Consider the following 15,023-nt stretch of genomic DNA (forward strand, 5'->3'; position numbering starts at 1 on the left):
GACAGGGTCTCACTATGTAGTTGAGACTGACCTGGAACTCACTATGTAGCCCAGGCTGGTCTCAAACTCACAGTGATCCTCCTGCCTCAGCCTCCCGAGTGCTGGGATTACAGGCATTTGTCACCATGCCTAGCTTGTTATACTTGCTTTTTTTTTTTCTTTTGGTTTTTTGAGACAGGGTCTCACTATGTAGTTGAGACTGACCTGGAACTCACTATGTAGCCCAGGCTGGTCTCAAACTCACAGTGATCCTCCTGCCTCAGCCTCCCGAGTGCTGGGATTACAGGCATTTGTCACCATGCCTAGCTTGTTATACTTGCTTTTATGGGGGAAAAAAATGTGAATGTGATGATTAGCATGAAAGAAAGTTGTCATTCATGTATATTAAAAATTTTTGGTTTCAAATCCAAGAAAATCTGGCTCAAAGTTAGCTTACTCAAAAAAGGGAATTTCAATTCTTCAAAAGCTTATAAAACATCCAGAAATAGTCCAAAACTTTAGAATGAGTCTCGATTAAGTAGCTCAGTTATGTCATCAAAAGCAATTTCTTTCCTTTCTTCTTAGCCTGTAATGCTATCTTCCTTAATTCTAAAGTTGGATTCCTTTACAGTTTCAAAATAATTTTCAGCACCTTCTGCTTCTTCCCTATTATACATAAACGTCCAGCCTGGTAGCTTTCTCAGTCAGGAAGCTTTTATTTCCCAGAAGCCCCAGCAAACAGCCTTCTGTTTCTAAATGGCTTGAGCTGAGACTTCATATTATGAACCAGTCACTACGACAAGGTCAAAGCAATGGACTGATTGGCTTAAACCAACCAAGGTTCTACTTTAGAATGAGTCAGGTGTGCTTTCTCTAAGGACATGGGCTGCCTAGTAGTTACTGTTACCAGGATGGGGGAGAATACTGTGTTCCAAGAAGGCTAAACTAGCAAAATCCCACTGCTCCACCAGTAAGAGACACTGGCTATTGTGAAGTCAGTGGCCAGCTGGCCCTCTGACCCCCCCACCCACCCATAGGACTGGGGAGTTCAGGATGTTGAAGAGAGCTGGAAGGAAGTGCTGAGGATACTGGACTGCTTCCTACCATCTGCCTTGTAGTCCAACGTGTGAGTAACACATGCAACCCATTGACTGTGCCTAATGGTGAATATCAACCCAGCAGACACCTAGCTAGAGCCCTGGAGAAGTGTTTATTTGTGTTTTTTTTTTGTTGTTTTTTGTTTTTTTTAATGTAAGGGAAATGGTCTTTGATATTTTTTGATAGCCCTGTACTAATAGTGACCCTTGGCATCATGTACTTTTGGGGAAAAATACACAGGAAAGCAGGAACAGCACATGTGACCCTAACTTTCAAGAAGATGAAGGAATGAACTGATATTGAGATAAACATTCATTCTACCAACATGTGTCAATATCTGCTGTGTACTTGGCCATAGGCCTCGTACAAGATATGTACCATTTAGCATGATGTTTCAGGGAATGGGCTTCAGAATCTTTCACACCTAGAATTGAATTATGTCTCTCTCATCCAAACTCTTTGTAATTGGTTGCTTCATATGTGAAGTGAAGATGTATCTTCTAGCAGCTGCTGTGAATATTAAGTGGCACAATTTAAGGAATTAAAAGTTCAATAAATGTAATTCCTCATCTGAGTTCCTGGCACACATAGAAGAAATGGTAGGCAGTTATTATTATCACAATTATTGTTATTATTAGTTGTCATTGTTGTTGTACTTGATCAACTAGTAAGACATGATCTCTACTCTTAAGACTTCTGCCTAGAGGTATAGATGTGAAATGTGTACAGCAAGTACTAGACTTAGAAATGAGTTTCATTCCAGGAGAATATTCATAAGTTGGCTTCATTCATAATCCAACAAAGTGAGTCTTACACAGCATATCTGTGAATCTTATACAGTATACCTGTGAAAGTTCGCAACTCGACCGTTCATAAGTCACGGGCTTACGGTACACATAGTGAATGTCAAAGAGAATGAAATGTCAGAGATGAATGACACAGAATGTCACAGAAAGATGACTTTCTTCTCTGTGTTGGGACCTGAGAAGGCTCACAAATATGCTGCTGGTGGAGTTGTGTCTAAGCGACATCTTTTAGCTCTTTTGTGTCTTTTTAAGGTACTAGATCTTAAATGTCATCAAAAAGGTAGTAAGAGAAAAGTCCATGAGTCACACTGCACTGACGCTGGCAGGAGCATGTTCTCCAGAGAGGGCAAAGGGCTCACATCTCCGTGGCTCCACCTTGTTTCCTGTGGGAGATGGGATTGTTGCTGCCCATCCACATGGCAAAAGGAGTGGCTGCTTGATTGATGCTTTAGTTGGGGCTATTAGATTGCACTCCCCAAGGCATTTGGTAATCTGCTTGACTGAGAGCAGTCATTTGTCTTGTTTGCCCACTACTTAGATAGATTTGTGATTTTGGTAATTACTATATGACCGTTAATAAGACATGATAGTCATAGAGTTTATTTTTCAAAATAGCAAACTGTAGCTGATTTACAAATACTAAAGAGCCACCAGTATTAGTTTTGCAAATTAGCACTTTTAGATTATTTATTCTAGGTATTTTTCCCCTCTAGAAATTTTTACTCAAGAACAAAGACCAGAGCAATAAATTGTACTCCCTATTCTACAAAAGGCTAATTTGCTTTATTCAGAAATACTTTAATTTAGAGAAGTAGGCCTTTGTAAATTTTTCATTTTATCTCTCCCCAAAGAGTGTGATCAAAGGATACAATACTTTCTGAAAATGAAGTTATACCTGAGGAATAGCTTTCTGCTAGAAATCAGTGAGGTTTGGACATGTTTTTAGAAGTGAACGGGTACACAGATATATCCACCCGTCTCCCCACGGTACACAAAGACACAGAACCACACCCACACTCACAAAGAACGCAATCGGATGTGATAGTGTGGTACAGGTGGGGAGCGGGCTGGTGGGAGCATCAGCCTTCACTGGGCTTCTCCCCTTGTGGCCAGCCCATTTCTTCAGCAAGTCCTTTATCCAGTAGGGACAGACAGACATATAGTTCTGTGCCAAGAATAGCACTTCTTTGGGGGTAACTCAGACACAAAGTACATTTGAACAGAGCACCCAGTGGCATGCTGCTGCCACCCTCCCTGAAGAGCTCATGTAGTGACTCTTGAGAGGATGCCATTTCCTTCAAAAATCCAGCTCCCACAGTGCTTTGAACTGTGCACCCCAATGCTGGCAGATTCAACGAGCATTTCTTGGGCATCCCCAGTGCAGCTCTCACTGTGCCAGGCCAGGTAAAGGCTTCCTAGTGTATGGCAAAAACAGCCTGAGGCAGGAGGCATTGCAAGTTACTACAGAAACAAATATGACACCAGTTGCTCTTGGCACTACGCTGAAGCCAACAAATAGACACAAAGGATGAGAATGTAATCTTTCCTGTCTGCGTTTTCAGAAACCCAAATAACCCCTCATAATCACTATTTCCCTCATTTAAATGTTAGTTGTATGCCACAAATTATGCACTTTGCATGCATTTTCTCACTCCCCACAGAACTATCTCTGGTAATTACTTATATATACAAACCCATTTTATAGATGAGCAAATTCACGATTAAGATGGTAAGTAAATTATCATATATCACACAGCTGTTAAATCACAGGGCTGTGCCAGGGATGCCATTCTACGCAAAGATTTCTGAGGGTTTCTTAAAGAAATCAATGTTTAATTCAATGGGAAACTTTTTGTTGTTATGATGAATCACAAAATGGAAACAATGGAGTTGCTTCTCTGTATGGTGACTGTTCTGGCTTAGTGCACAGTGTAAACATTGGGCATCTCATCAGACAAATAGCAGGGATTCTGAGCTATTGTTCTGGCTGTCTGTGGGCAAGTGTTGCATCCTGTGTCCAGGTAAGCCTCTCCGCAGTGCCTTATTAAAGGGTATGTGGGCACAGCAGGCTGAACCCCAACATGGGCCTTGGTTAGGAAGGACGTGAGGGTGCCGAAGCACGTCTCGGCTGGGTGTTCTGCTGCTCTAGCTCTGTCTTTGTTGCCTGGGCAACTTCTCCGGGAATGAGAAAAGGCGTTTTCTCTTTTTTCCATGTTGATCTGTGGAAAGAACCAAAAGATAAAGCTAGAGGTTGTCTGTCATCCACCACCACCTGCAGGTGCGAGGCCGACGTCCCGTTTTGGGGAGGCACACCATCACACCCAGAGTGCAGAATGGTGCAAAATCACCCCACTCTTCTTCCTGTGGTCTGAAATCAGGTGGGAGAAAGATCACCTCCCTGAATCCTGGCAGATTTTGCTGCTCCATTTTTTTCTGACATAAATATTATATACTGATTACTTTCTTCTTTCTGTATAGCTGCAGGGAATTTTGAGAAGGCCACGTCATAGTGTGATTGTGACCAAGGGCTTGGGGATCAGCTTTGGCTCCCAAGCACAGCTTCTCCATTTGCTAACTGCGCATTCTTAGGCAAGTTATTTAGCCCCCTTTCCCCTCTTTCCTTACCTTAGTAATGGGAACATTCACAGACAGATTTTGCACAGAGTTGATTTTCATTCATTTATGCAGGGTCTATTTCCATGTCAGGCATTCATCTGGATGCTAGTGGAACAACTGTGAGTTAGAAGGCAAGCTGCCAGCCTTCAGAGAGGTTACGTGTAGCAGAAAAGGTGCCTATTTAGAAAGTCACTTCAGGCATTGCATTACAAAAGAAGGCGTGTGCCATGGAGACAAGCAGGAACAGAGCCCTGTCTCGTGAAGGGGAGTGGAGGGCGCCTTTCTCAGGAAAATGTGTCGAGCTCTTAACAGCAGGTATGACTTACCAGGTGAAGACTGGAAGACATCGGGTGACAGGGAGCATGTTTAAAAGCCCACGGGCAAGAAGAAGCACAAAACATAAGAAGAACAAATGCGTTTGAGCTTAGATAAGACCAACTATTTCAGGAAAGAGCAGAGTAGTGTAAGATGGGGTTGACAGAGGCAGGGGATATTGGAGTCTCAAAAGATCTGATAAACTATGTGAAGATATTTGGATTTTACCCTAAAGGCAGTGGGAGATTTAAATGAGGATGCTGTATAAAGGAGTTATGAGGATGACGAAAATCACATCTACAAAGATTTGGTGTGCTGCTAATACCTATTCACTTTTCAATAAATGATAGGTGTCATTGCCGTCAACATCATCAACCCCAGAACTACCCACTCTAGGCAAAAAGGCAGAAATCCTGCTTTGTGCTATGGAAAGATACTAAGGTAGTTAGTTACAGAGCAAGCACATACATTCAGGAGGATATATTAAAATTATCTTCAACAAGTAGCAGAAGGAGGGTGCAAAGCCCAAGGCAAGCTCCCCTCTGTGTAGTCTCCCTCCTGTTCTTCTCTACCTCACTGCCTCCTCAATGAATTCACGTGCTTGTTAAGCAGTAAAGTTGCAACTCTTTCTGGCAGTTCTGTCCTTTTCATAATGGATTCTTTGCTGCGGCCTAAATACTGTACACAAAAGCGCAGGTGGACCTGATTACAGGTTTTCAGGGAGTCAGTGATGGGCTGTGGGGAAACAATAGAGGTGAAAGTGGAGAGCTGATGCACAAAACTGAGATACCATCTCTGAAAAGTGAAGGTGGGTTGGAAAGTGGCCTGTGTCCCCACTGTTAAATACTCTGCGTGCTCAGGTAACCAAAAGGACTCAATAAAGGTGAGCAAAGCAAGATTTGTCACTTCTAAGTCCATTAGGCTATTCCCTTTCCTTGTCCTCAAATCCTGGTACATTTAGGGTTATGAAATCTGACTGGGCTAAGGAATTGGAATTGGCTCCCTTTGCCAGACATTGTAGAATTAGGGTATTGAATGGGATCAAGAAGATTTATTGTGTTTATAAAAATATGAAAGGACTAAGTCGATTAGGGTCTGGGACCAATCCTATCATTAATTCTTTGGACATCTCTGTGAATGAGGATCATTGTGAAATGAGTGTCCGAACTGCACACCATAAGATAGACCCTGAGGAGACCCTCTTGGGGGGGCTCTGAGGCCCCCTAAAACAGTGCTGCACAGGAATGACCCTGCCTGAGGCAAGTACTAGGTGAGAAAACTGCGGGCATTAGGTGAAAAAAAAGTACAAACCCAGATAATGACAGTCCAGAAAAATGTCAGCAATGATCAAAGAGTGATACCTAAGAACACTACCACAATTTCTCAGACAAATGAGGGAAGTCTGTACAGTTTAGCTGTGGGTCACCGGCTTGTAACCAGAAAAGCATAGCTTAGAATACTGGCTCAGCCATGTATTAGCTGCAGGTATAGATTCATTTATTTGCTGTACCTGGTGTGCCAACCAAATGCCAGACATTGAGTGGAGCTGCGGGAGTGTGCAACAGCAACCAAGACAGATAAAGAAAAATGAAGGCAAATCGCTTACTTTATTTCTCTCTGTCATTCTCTGCCCAGTATGCATACCTTGCCTACTTCAAATCATTTGGTTAAATATATGTTGAGATCTACTATACTCTCAAAGAGTATATCCCCTGTGTAATCCAAAAAAGAAAACAGGAAAAAGGAGGTAACATCTGGTTAGAATTTCCTTTGTATTTTTCTGGGTTGGACAGAACTTGAACATCCCAACAACTCAGAAGGCCTTTTTAAAATATTAACCCCGTGGATAAGGAGGTATCTAATAACAGATATTTGAGTCCTAACTATGGGTTAGATGCTATATAAGCTACTCCAAAGTCAACAGAATTGTGTATTTCCATTAGAAATGTTAAACTAAAGCACTGACTTCAAGGAGCTTACCATTCAGTGGGAAATGAAATCTGGCCCTCAGAGTGAAAGTCGGAGGTCTTGCTAGTCAAGTTTCTCAATTTTACCATCCCTGGAAGGATGAGAAGTGATTGGAGTGGGGAGGTAATAAGTTTTCTTAAATGCAAAGGGGGATGAGAAAAGAAAGATGTAGCAACAATGCTGAGTTGGTGGTTTCTCTTGTTTTTGTTGTTATGAATGATTTTTTATGTAGTAGCAAAGGGAAGAGAAGCACAAAACTTGGGCAGAGGGGATGGAGCCTATAGCAGTTTATTTTCATTATAGCAGCTCAGAATATAAACTAATATACACACCAAATAGAGCAGTAATGTAGAAAGCATCAGAGATCAGTGAATGCATGAGTCAGTCATTCAGAAAATGCACTGATTAGCGCATATTCTTTCTCAAAGTTTGCACATGAAAATAAGAGCTAAACGCAAGGTAAAGGAGTATCATCACCATCGTGGAGATTTGGCTTCCTGAAATTTCACATAATGGAGATTGTTATGAAGAAATTTTAATTAGAAGGTCATGCGTGTTTTGTGTTTCTGTGTGTGTCCACATTGTGTATATAGGTTGGTAAGTAGGATAACTTCTTTAGATTGATCAGGTAGGAGGAGAAGATAATGTATGAATGAGAGAGGGTTAGGCATACAAAAGACTGTGGGAAGAATGTTTTTACTTAAAAGCCAGGATGAGCAATTTAAATGTTATTCTATGTGCAAGGGGAAGACGTTGGGAGATTTTATATGAAGGAAAAAATGCTCTGATTCACATTTTCTAAAATGGGTTTTCTCTGGCTACTTGGAGGAGTATAGTAGATTTCCTGGAGGCAAAAGTAGAAGCAGGAAAACCAACGAGGAAACTGCTGTAATGGCCCAGGTGGACCAGACTGATGGTAGTGAAAATAGATAAGGAGATTTAAGTAAGAGCTATGTAGTTAGTAGAATAATATAATTTGCTATTAAGATATGGTGAATAAAAGAGGAGGAAATGATGCTCCAAATCTCAGCTCTATAAAATTTTGTGCATTTTAACTGGAACATTTTTGTGAAAACAGCTTTTATGGTACCCACTGTTGATCCTAATTTTGAGAGTGGTAAGGGCCGGGGATTTAGCTTAGTGGTGCCACCACTTGCCTCGCAAGCACAAGGTCTTGTGTTTGATCCCTGGTACACACACACACAAAAAAAATAAATAAATAAAGAGTGAGAGAGAGAGAGTGGTGGGCTAGTTAGGGAAATACTTTTTAGCTAAGAGTCACCTTAAGTGGCGAGGTCCCAAAATGTGCTACACGAGATGTACCAATTCTTACTGGGATTTTTGGAGTGCCTGTCTGGGCTACCAGATCTTTGGGGTTTTGTTTTGTTTCATTTTGTTTTGCATCATTGAGTAGATAAACAAAAAAAGCTTTGTGCATCAAACTCATTCCTATATTTATCCATGAGCACGTGAGCACATGACCTTCTTTGCCAGTGTTCGCCCCTACTAATGCCTCACCCTTTAGTGAGAGCCAAACTGATCAAGAACAGCTTTTTTAGTGAACTGGAATGCCTAGTTCATCCCCAAATATTAACTGCTTTAAAACTGTGCAGGAGATCAAATTTGGAGATAGTTATAGACACATGCTAAAGTAGGTGACCAAGACAGGAAAGGTACCCAGGAAAATATAAAGATCATTAACTTTGGGATGTGACCTTTACATAGGTTGTCATGAGGTAGCAGGATTCCATCTAGGGAAATGGTTGTGTGAACTGCCACCACCCTAACCCCCACTCCACAAGGGCCCCTTGGAGAAGTGTCCTCTAAACACAAGTTGTGTAACCATGACAAACAGAAATCACATTTCGCATTCCAGCTTGTTCTTATGGAAGGCTTTCATTAAGGGAAGGAGAAAATATAAGACAATACATCTTTTAAAGTATTGTAGCATTTAAAGTGTCAATATTGGTTTTAAATTATTGCATCATTTTCTGAAATAATGATTTGTGCCAGAAATGTCATGAATTATAATTAATTTACATATGTATTTACAGTCCAATTTCAAAGAAAACCTCTTTTCTCTTCCAAACACTGGAAATTAAATATTTATACTTATTGTGATCTCATATATACATAGTTAATACTGCCTTTCCAACCCACCTGCTCTCCACCATAGATCATTTTCTCTGCTGACTCTTATAACCTCATGGATTTTGAATTGGTTAACCTGGACTAAAAATTCCCACCAAAGACCACATAAGGAGAGAATGGAAAATGAGCTAGTTCCATTTCAGTAGAATGCAGGTAATAAATGGTTCCAGGGCTTTTAAGGATCTGTCCCTACACTTTAACTCATTAAAGGATTTAAGAGTTTAGCTTTTAGTTCTGAGACCTGAACTACTGAACAGTAACTGAAGAATAGTTACTGTGTATAAGTAGAAGGTCAAGTCCCTCAAATTTACCATTTCCCAATTCAGTTTATCTTTCAAAATAGATATGAACATACAATGTCAAGGACCATCCCCTGCAGGGTCTTCAGGTAAAGGTGAATGAGAGACTAGGCCACTACATGAGTTATTTTAACATGACAGATTTGGAAACATCATAAATACAAGGAAATAGAAAAGTAAAGAGAACTACAGTGCCAAAAAAAAAATAGTTCTTCCTGGAAATATATACTTGCCTCTATTTCCTTCCATTTTTACTAAGTAGAGAACTTCGAATGTTTCTGACTTGGGTTTTGGGCTAGTCTGAAAGTTTGGGCTAAAATTGTCAGTCACACTAATGAGAGAGAATAAGACCCCAGGGTTCCTTCCTATTTTTCTCACTCAGAAAGCAGTTCCATATGAAGACACCTGTTTCTAAGCAACAGTCTTTTCTCTCTGCCATCTCCTCCCGATCCAAGTAAGTAATAATAACAGAAAAAGAACAAACATTTTTTAGCATTGTTTTTGTTTGAAGCACTTAACTGTCTCTATGTACCTGGGATCACAGCAAATAGACTTTGTTGGCCAAATATAAACTTAGCTTTGCCTTCAGAATACCTCTCCTTCATGAACAGACAGGATAATGCATTCCAAGAAGGCATGGAATGAACCAGTAGACTGGTGTCACCTGGAATATTTTCAGCAGCATTTCCTGAAGGTTAGGTGAGAAATTTTCAGATACAGACAGGATTTGAATTTTACTGGTATAGAATCCCCTTAAAGAACATAGGACTAATTCCTACCTGTGTTTTTGTACCTTGGTAGAATTCAGCACATTGGGAGGACATACTGTTTGTTAGGAATGAATGAGCAAGTGAACGAAGGAATAGTTGAAAGAATAAGAGATTGTGGGATATATGAACTCTTTGCCAATATGCAGAATGCCTTGATATTGCTCTTCCAACCTTTTTCTTGGAGTATTCATTCTCTCCCCTCCATTCTTCCTAAGTATAGCTCCACTCATTCTTCACGGGTTAGCTCAAAAAGTCTTCTCTTATTTGACCAGCAATTCCTCAAATGATAGGATCACTCTCCTTCCAGAACTTAACAGAGCTTTGGGCATATGACTTACACTGTGCTATGCTAAATAATCCTAAAAGTAGGGAATATATCTTTGTTCAGTGTGTATACCCAAAGCAGGTTAAAGTGCTACCCTTTTCTAGACACGCAAAAACCGATAAGTGTGCAAAGGTGGCTGCCCATAGAAGAAAATAGGACTTATGTGGAGACACATAGTGAGGGAAGGCACTTGGGATCTCTGTGTAGAAAAGCAAGCAGTGTAAGCTGTTGCTATGTAAGGGAATGGTTTTCCATATGAAGTAGTGCATGCCCTTTCCCTGGTAAGAATAGCCCTATCTAGGATAAGATAGAGGCAATATTATTTTCATGTCATTCATTAAGCAATTACATATTGTATACCCACTGACATGCTACTGTCAGGATGAAAAACTGCCAATCAAAGCAGAAAAGGTCTCTGTCTCCCTGGAAGTTAACATCTAGTGCATTAGAAGGGCAATAACCAAATAATCAGACCAATATTTAATCAGACCAATAAATGCCTAAGAACCAACTGTGATTCATTCTAAAAGCTAAGAAGTGGGCCAGGGATTTAGCTCAGTGGCACCACACCTGCCTCACAAGCCCAAGGTTCTGAGTTCAATCTCTGCTACAACTAAATAACTAACTAAAATACATAAAAGCCAAGAAATGCTTAACAGATAGATCTGATGTAGTCCCTAAGGAAATGACATTTGAAAGATGATATGAAGGATAAATCAGAGTTAACTACGTGAAAAGGGAAAGAGAAGCATTTTGTTCTAGCAACAGGACCGCAAAGGAACTTTGGTGGGCCAAAGGATACGAAACATGGTACATTCAAGAAACCAACAGTCCAGGGTGCTCAGAGTTCAGAGATCTTTCTTAAAAAGTGTTAGAAGGTATTGACTGAGCTCTACACAGTGTTTGGGGACATGTTGATGATTTTATACTTTATTCTAGAAACAAACACAAGGAAGTACTGAAAGGCTAGATTGCATAACAGTATGTTAACAGTAACATCACTAAGTATTTGTGAAGTACTTGTTATGTGCCAGCCAGTATGCTAAGAGCTTTATGTGAACCCCTTCATGTCATCCTCATTATACCACTATGAGGAAAGTTGCTGGCATCATCAGCTGCCTTTAGCAGATGAGGCAAGTGATGCTCAGAAATTGAAGCCAGAACTAGAGTGAAATGAGCCGCAGGCCTGCGAGACAGGTATGCACTTCGGATCAAGTAAAGGCTGACTACACTTGTGCCACCCTGAGATGGAGGACCGCCATAAATTGTGCATTCAAATACTGCCTGACCGTTGTCTCAAATCTGACTTAAATAGCCTGTCCTGGGTATTGAAGCTCGTAAGAGATTAAACTAGCTTCTGAACCCATCGGTGTATGTCTCTTTAAAATTATTCTGTATCTCTCAAGTTTTCTGAAATTCCAAGTGAACACCCAGTTGCCCTCCGCTTTATTGGGCTCCCATAAAAATGAAAGTATTTGCATTGAAAGATTAAACTTCATATTAGATTTCAAATTGTAAACAGTGAGACTCAGCTGAAATGAATTCAGAGAAAGAAAACTGGTAAATTATAAGATTCATCACATGGAATGGAATATCTTAACAGTATTCAGGAGATGAGAAAAAAATGAGTCAAATATTTAAAAAGTAAACAGGTTTTGCCCATTAATTTTAAGCCAACAAAATGAAAATTAAATCTTCTAACTGCATTTAGATAAATGGATGTCAATCAGATATGAACTGCTAAAGAAATTAGCTATGGGGCAGCCTTTAATCTATTTGGGCTTTTTTTTTTTTGTAGGGTGGTAGAAATATAATCTGTTATCAGCCCAGGTATGATTGAATTATTAATAATATTGGGCAAGGCCACCTAGAAACCAGAGCTTGGGGACTCTTAAATCTATTCTAATTGAAACAGAGAACCAGTGGACTGGAAAAGACCCTGACTCTTCTTGAGATGTGTCACAGTGTGTGACATGTGGGGTTTGCAACAGAGTGGCAGCTGCAAGCTGACCTCTTGGCAAATTTAATCTGCAAATGGGTTCCTGTTTAAGATGGTTAATGCCTTCCATTGTTATGGAGGCTTCCTTCTGTATTTTGGAAAATCCAGTTTAAAATATTTCATGCCAGGTTATTATGCAGATTGCCTGGCTAACAGGAAAATTATGGATGCAAATAAATCAGACTTTGAAATTGAAAGGCTTTAGTGACCTCTTAAGAGGATAGTAATATGTGCATAATGGTGAAGAAAATGCTCCCAGATCATCGGGACAAGAAAAGGGTCACATTGTCATTGCTTGAATGTATCAAGGTTGGAATAAAAATCCAGGCACAATCTATAAGCGAACAAACAGAATTGAAGAATTACTCGCCTACTGCTAAGTTACCACCTAATTTCTGATTTTAATATGGAGGAATGTCATTGTCTACTAGGGTGGATGAGCTCCTTGTGGGACCCTGAGTAAATCACTTAATCCCTCCGTGTAAATTTCCCAGTGGGAATAGTTGGTGGTCAGAAACAGCCAGGGTCACTCACCCTGCTTCTTCCTGTGGCCTCCCACTGCCCTTTCTTAACCCCGGTGGAAATCTACGACCTGTGTCACTTCTCCTGTGTCATTTGCCTTCGCTTTAGTGATTGCCTCCGGGAGCTGATCTGAAGTATCTTAAGTAAACCTTGGAGGCTAAGAGCACAGACTTGATGTTGAGGGGAAACTGGAATTGAAGTCCAGGTCTAACACAGCCTGGGACATGCCCCTTAGCACGTTCATTTTTCCACCTTCTCCATTATCAGGTGCCTCAGTTACAACATGAAAACAAGGACATGAACCTTACAGGGCAGAGATTTCTAAACTCTCTTCACTGAAGCCTTAGCATCTCAACAGTTGTTTCACAGAACCTCTGTGTTCATAAAAATATCCAACAGTTTCTTTATTAATAGGGCCAAACAACTAGATAGATAACAATTAATGAATAACATAGCTTGTTAATTAATTATTCATGGGATATCTGAGCACGTTGAGCACTGTACAGAGTCCTGAACTTGAAATCAGATTAGGTCTCAGAATTAAACTTTGTCTCCCCACTGCTTTTCCCACCACACTTGGTTTTTATCACAGCTATTGCTGATAACCGCAATAAAGCTTTGCAAATATATGATGGGTAGCACCGTCTACTATTGGAACTACGGCTTTCCTCAAGCTGATAGTTTGCGTGGCGTTGGATAGGAATGTTCCTCTCAATATTTAAAATCTCCCTCAGCGAACCTCTGAGTTGGCTGTGATGTCCTGAGAGACGAGACGTCAGTTCACTTTAGGAGCCGTAGTTTTAGGTAGCATATTGTTCGAGTCTAGAGGTTGACATGCGGCTTTGGGCATATTCATAAAATGATCCCTGCTGCTGTTCTTTCCGCTCAACAGGTTTTCACTGTGGTCACATTTGTTAATAAGGAAGGAAAACATGGGGTTTTTTCCCCCTCCAAAGAATTAAATTCTGTCAACATTTAATCTGCCAGTTTAGATGCCTAACAGGGAACAGGCGTGCTATGAAAGCAAAGTGCCACACGGTTAGGTTGGGGAGACGGGGTAAGCAGAGGACAGAAGAGTGAATAACTCCCAATTGCTAAGTAGTAAAGTAGCACGGGATTTCAAAGGCAGAGCAAATGCAAGTCGTTCTGGGGGAGGCAGGAACTGAGCAAGGCCTCGATGCAGGAACAGCTGGGAGACAAGGGAAGGAAGGGAGGGGGTACGCCCAAATTAAGGAATTTAGCAAGGGTGAGTCCTGGTGCTTCCCAAGCTCCAGCCAGTGGGTTGGACCCTAGGGAAATGTTCAGAGCTACTCTCCTCAGGACCTTCCCCAACTCCACAACGGCCGGACAGCATACTTGCTGTTGAAGACCTGAGCTGTCCGGAACATTCATTCCGTAAGTGTTCCTAGACCACTAGGTACATGGCAATTTCTCTAGTAGCAATATAAGTCAAACTTTGAGAATACACATATAGAAAACGTTCACTTTAACCAGTAGCCTGGAGAGGCTGCAAAACAAAGTACTGCTTGAGCTGAGCTTCGGAAAAGGGCTTGACGGCTTGAATAGATAGTACAATAGTCCACCAACTCACTTGTACCAAAGTTCAGGTTTATTTTTCAAGTTTAACTTCTGCTGGTGGCAGGTAACATGGGCTTGCCAATTCATGGCAATCCAATCACCTTCAGGTTTAAACTGATAATTTAGGATCGAACCAATTTCATACCTGCATAATCTTCCCTTCATCTTCCCTGTTCTCTGCCAGACAAGCACCCTTGTACCATTATCTGCCCCACAGGAGTCAGCCGAGGAGGCCTACTCTCTCCTTATCTTCCTGTTGCCCTCCAGCCCTGCAGCGCTAATATCCAGGTGCATTTCATCCTGTCTCTTATCCGTTGTGGCTGGAACTCTGGTCTGTTCCTATAGCTGTTCTTTGCTAGGGTTGCGTTTTAAAACCCATTCGTAAGACCTGTCTTCATCCTTTTTGTGTTACTTTAACAGAGTGTAAGAGGCTGTGTAACCTGTAAAGAACAGAATAATTTCTTACAGTTCTGCTAGGGGAAGTTCAAATTCAAAGCGTGGCATTAGGCAAGGGCGTTCTTGCTGCCTCGTAGTTGGCAGAAAGCATCGCGTGGTTGGAGGGCAAGAGCTCAAACACATGTCCTCAACTCATTGTAC

General features: G+C 41.0%; 1 protein-coding gene across 6 annotated transcripts in view; it reads left to right on the forward strand.

Moving 5' to 3' along the window:
* Positions 1–15,023, forward strand: part of Ppp2r2b (protein phosphatase 2 regulatory subunit Bbeta) — a 508,455-nt gene that overhangs the window by 217,144 nt on the left and 276,288 nt on the right. The window contains exon 1 of one of the 6 annotated variants that reach the window (XM_010627068.3): positions 1,036–1,105. The exons of the other annotated variants lie outside the window; for them this stretch is intronic. The gene's annotated coding sequence lies outside the window, so the exon portion shown is untranslated. Of the gene's footprint in view, positions 1–1,035; positions 1,106–15,023 lie in introns of those variants that run through there. 6 annotated transcript variants of the gene reach the window in all.

This window comes from Fukomys damarensis, unplaced genomic scaffold (genome assembly GCF_012274545.1).
Source record: "Fukomys damarensis isolate Sample0158 unplaced genomic scaffold, DMR_v1.0_HiC HiC_scaffold_3, whole genome shotgun sequence".
Classification (NCBI taxonomy): domain Eukaryota; kingdom Metazoa; phylum Chordata; class Mammalia; order Rodentia; family Bathyergidae; genus Fukomys; species Fukomys damarensis.